Consider the following 5337-nt stretch of genomic DNA (forward strand, 5'->3'; position numbering starts at 1 on the left):
TTAAAATTAAGTTAAATTTGCATCACAATGATTTTGATGTTAATTAAGAATTTTATATGATTTATTACTATTATTATTTGAAAATTATTTAAATATATAATTGGGTATATTTTTATCATCAATAAAAATTAAAAATCTAATTCAATACTTACGATGTGATGATTCAAAAAACTTTTATCTGTTTGAAATATATGAAAATGCATTTACCAATAACTTATTATATTTACATCGAGAAATCACAAACATTGTATACATTGTATTTTTTTCTTTTTTTGGCGATGGTTTTTAAAAAATAAAAATATATATTTTTTTAATATTAATAAATTAAAAATATTAATATTAATATCTTTGTTATAAAAAACTAGAGAAATATAGAATGGTTCCACTTTTATGCACATACTCTTCTTAACTTCCACTTTCTTTTTTTTCGGTCAACATTTCTTCTGGAGTGGTCAAATTTTGCCACAAATTGAAATTTTGTGGCTTTTTTGTGTCCAATAGCATGGGTTTTTTATTATATATATATATATATATATATATTTAATTTTTATGAAAAAATACACTAATAAAAAAATGATTATATATTGTAAAAATGAAAATAAAAATAAAACCTTAGATAAATTTCTAATATTTTTCAAGTTGTTAAGTGTACAATTTGAGTTTGAATTTATATAATAGTAGTGTGCTCATTTTTATTTAAGATTCATAATTGTATCACGTCTTTTTTTACAATCTAGCATATATATATATATATATATATGTATATTTTTCAATAGATGAAAATGTGTAAGAGATAGATGTGATACATATACACATAAAGTATATTTTTTTTCTGAAAATTCAAAATCTAAGAATGATTTTCAATATTTTAAGTAGATCAGTAAAACAAGTTTAAAACATATTTCAAACAAAGTTATAATGAGATATTCCATAAAATTGAGGTTATCATTTAACTATATGTTGTTAGGTCAAACTTATATATATATATATATATATATATGTGTGTGTGTGTGTGTATAGATATATATAAGAGAATGTTAAATAGATGTAGCCTTTTACAAAATTGATCCACCAATCATGACAAAGAAAATGACTTCTAGATTTATTTCTCTATTATTGGATCCAAAACCAATAAAAACCAACCACATTCATCATGATTACTATATTCATCATCATGGATAGGTTGATTTAGTAAAAACATAGATCTATTTAATATTCTCTTATATATATATATATATATATATAACCAAAACCATTACATATTTTAGAAAAATATTTATTTATTTAATATAAAGAATGATACAAAAACTTGAATTCAAATAAGAGCACATAATTTAATATCTTAAAAAAATAATATTAAATATATATAATTTATAAAATAATAAATCAGAAAAATTTATGATGAAGATATTTATGATTGAAGTGTGTTTGTCATCTTTGACAGCTTAAACGAGCATGTTCATAAGACACACCTATTCAGGGTACCTGAAATATTGTATTAAGTTGTGTTTAGGTTTTTGGGTCATCAAAACATCAGTATTCTACATTATCATTTTTCAAAATGGAAATTAACTCCATCAAGTACAACTCAAACTTACATTGGAAGAAAATACTCAAGTATAAATTAAATTTTTAAATTTTCATTCAGTAGTTTATTTTGTTAATAAACATATGTAAATACATGTACATGAAATTTCTTAAAATCATGTTTTAAATTCCATTAAATTTAGTTTAAGAATGATCTGCACAACCACAACTAAGACACTTGTCCACAATGTTGTTTTAAATTTTTTTGTTGATTCAAATAATATGGTAAGTGTATTGAAGTATTCATATACATTTATTTAAGTGAATTTCAAATGAATCATAGACAATATATAAAGGTTTTTTACTGAAAAGATAATTACATACTTTTAATTTAAAATGACACAGAATGTTAACTTGAACAAAGGACAAGATTTAGGTTGATTACTATACTTCTAACCAGCAAAAGAGCAAAAGAGCAAAGCAGTCTCTAAAAAAAATTGGAATATGATTTTATAGTTATAGATGTAAATTTTCTGCTAAAAGTACATTATTCCATTAGTTTTCATTTAAAATCTAAAACATGAAGTATGAACACCATCTACATGGGTTTTCAAAAAGTGGTTTGTAATTTCCATGGTATGGTTTCATAAACATGACAATGTTTGTTCACTAGACCTTAGCAGCACAAAGCACATATGGGGATCTAGCACATGGACAACCATTAACATTCCTTCTCTAAAAACTACACTGTATCGCATGAATTACTGGTATAATTTTTTTTAAAAAATAGATAAAAATAAACATCTAAATATCTTCATTGGTAATTTTACAATTTATAATTCTATTGGAACTCTTTTTCTGAAAGAATTGGCTATGTCTTTTTGTTAGTCTCCTCTTCTAAGGTTTTTCTTTTCTTCTTTCTTTTATTTTTATTATTATTTTATTTTAAAGAAGAAAAAGAAGATTAGGAGTCTACTTTTGAGAAAGGAAAATTTCTTTATTTTTATTCATCTATATATAATAAAAAAATATGTGTATTTACCCCCATTACCTTCTTCATATCCACCCCTCTTTATTCAATCCATGATGAACATCACCAAATAAATTTAATAGTCAAGCCAAACATCATCATCAGCAACTCATGGAAGGCCTATGGACATGGCCCTAGATTATTATTATTATTATTATTAGTTTTATTTTTAATTATTTTATCACTATCCACTCTTTCATTCTATCTCTCCCTTTTGTGCAATAGAATTTGACAATCCCTAGAACCTTTTGTTGTCGTGATGTAACATGGCTAATAAGTGAAAGGGTGAAGAAAATATCATGTTTTGAGGATCTCACTTCAAAAATATTGTAGTAAATTATCTTGGAAAAATAGATATTAGTCAAAGGGTAGAAAAATTAAAGGTGCTAATGCTGCCTTTTTACAAATTATGCTTCTATTTACTTTGTAAGGCCATAAATAAGACAAAACAAGGTAGATTAGAAAAATAAAGAATATAAACATATGTAAGGAGGAGTTAGGAGTGCAAATTAGTAAAAATTACCTCAAGAAGACAAGTTGATACCCGAAGAGGACCGGTTATGAACCTGGGTCGAAATCAGACCCCGAGGCACAAAACTGCGCTCTGACAGCGATTCAAGGGTTCTTTGGGAGATCAAAGAGCCGAATTAGAGGGAAGACTTGTGGAGGAGTTTTTGAGAGGTGATTTCGTGTCGTTTGGATCAGTATTGGATTTTTGAGGGATTTTCAAAGCGAGTGATGTTCTCTGTGAATTCAGATCTTTGAGAAATAAAACCAGTTTACAAATTTTTGGATTTCGTGTCTTTTGTAGCATTTTTACGAGTGAAAATTTAGAGACTTATTGATATGCTTGTTGTGAATGTGTATAAGAGATTTGAGGTCAATCGAATGGCTAGATCGATACATATGAAGGTTTTTGTGGGCTAAGGTCTCAAGATTTAAGGTTTTAAGGACCAATAAGGTTTCCTTAGATATCTAGCAATCTGCTAGTTGGATTGGAGAGATTTTTGGTTTTATCAGTAGAAAACTAAATTTCCTATATGCAAGTAAAATTTGGGAGCAATCGAACATTGGAAAAGGGAGATATCGGCACTGGAAGTTGGCATCAAGATTGGAGAAGGAGAGACCAACCGACATCTGAGTGGAATTTTGAGGTCATCAACTTATTGGTAAGTGCGATTTTCTTTAAAATTTGTGTGCTGGTTTCTAACTTAAACTTCAAGAAGTGAACAAATTTTGAATTAGAATCAATGATTAAATCTTTATTTATTTAATTTTCAAATCTATAATTAGGATTTGATTTGGATTAGGGTTCGATTAGGATTTGGTTTAGGGTTTAGGATTTATTAGGGTCAGGATATGGTTTAAGATTTAGGATTTAGGATTTGGTTTAGGATTTGATTTAAGGTTTAGGATTTGGATTAGGATTTGGTTTAGAATTTGATTTAGGATTTAGGATTTGGATTAGAATTTGGATTAGGGTTTGGGTTAGGATTTAGGGTTTGATTTAGTATTTGGTTTGGAATTGATTTAAGGTTTAGGATTTGATTAAGGTTTGATTAGGATTTGATTTAGGGTTTAGGGTTTGTTTAGGGTTTAATTAAGGTTGGATTAGGATTAGGGGTTGGTTAGAATTTAAGGTTTTATTAGATTTTTGTTAGGATTTGACTAAGTTTTCTTTAATATTCTTTTATATTTCTTTAGGATTTCCTTGCGTTTCTTTTATAACTTCAATAAAATTTAATTGAGCTTGCTTAATATTTGATTATGATTATTAATGTTTAATTGTAAATTCTCTATAATCCTATTGGATTGTTAGGATTTTTTGTTGTAATTTTTTTTTACCTTCCATAGCCAGGTGCTCGGTGCATTCTCAAGCAAGACTTCACGTAATACGACACCATATGTAATTGTAAGTCCAAACTCTATAAATAGTCTAAGACTAATGGTGAAGAGCATAGGGTTCTTTGGATTGAGTACACATATAGAATGAATTGGGTAGTAGATTGTAGTGTGAGGTATTATGGTGTGGATTGGTAGGAGTAGGGATCTTAGTGTCCAACTCACATTTTTATGTATCCGGTTGGTAGCCCATTTGCCTTTTATTTATAAATGATTGGTTGGATCTTTATAGTTTTTAGACTCACTTCACACTATGGTTGTTTTGTTAAATGGACTTTGAACCACTCTACTTGAAATTGGTCAATAAATCAATGTTGAAGTTATTAAAATATGATATATATATATATATATATTTAAAAAATTTAGCTTGTCTCCTTGATTGACAATTGGATGTCTATTTTTGTTTGGTCCTATTCCTTATCAATCAAGGAGACAAAAACACTCATTGGTGCCAAAATTACCATAGAATGTTGTTATGTAAGTACTTTTAACCAAAACGTCCATTGATTGTTGGCCTCTTGTATGATGGACTAGTAGTTAATTATTTTCTTTCAACTAATTATATTGCTAGAATCCTTTGTCCATTCAACCATTGACTATAGTATGAAGTGTCAAAAAATTATATATATATATATATATATATATATGTATATATATATCAAATTATTTTAAAGCAATTACAAATGTATTTGCATCCAAACATTTGCAATTCAAAATTTGGATAAACTAAAATTATAAATGAATTTGAGATAATAAATAAGATGTCTTATAAATATTTTAAATAGTTGGAAGATACCTCAGTATAAAAGTGATTTCTAGTATGTTTTTAGATTCTAAATATTTCAAACATTAAAATTGTGTTTGAGTGATCTTATGTA

Source organism: Physcomitrium patens, chromosome 22 (genome assembly GCF_059467195.1).
Source record: "Physcomitrium patens ecotype Gransden chromosome 22, ASM5946719v1, whole genome shotgun sequence".
Taxonomy (NCBI): Eukaryota; Viridiplantae; Streptophyta; class Bryopsida; order Funariales; family Funariaceae; genus Physcomitrium; species Physcomitrium patens.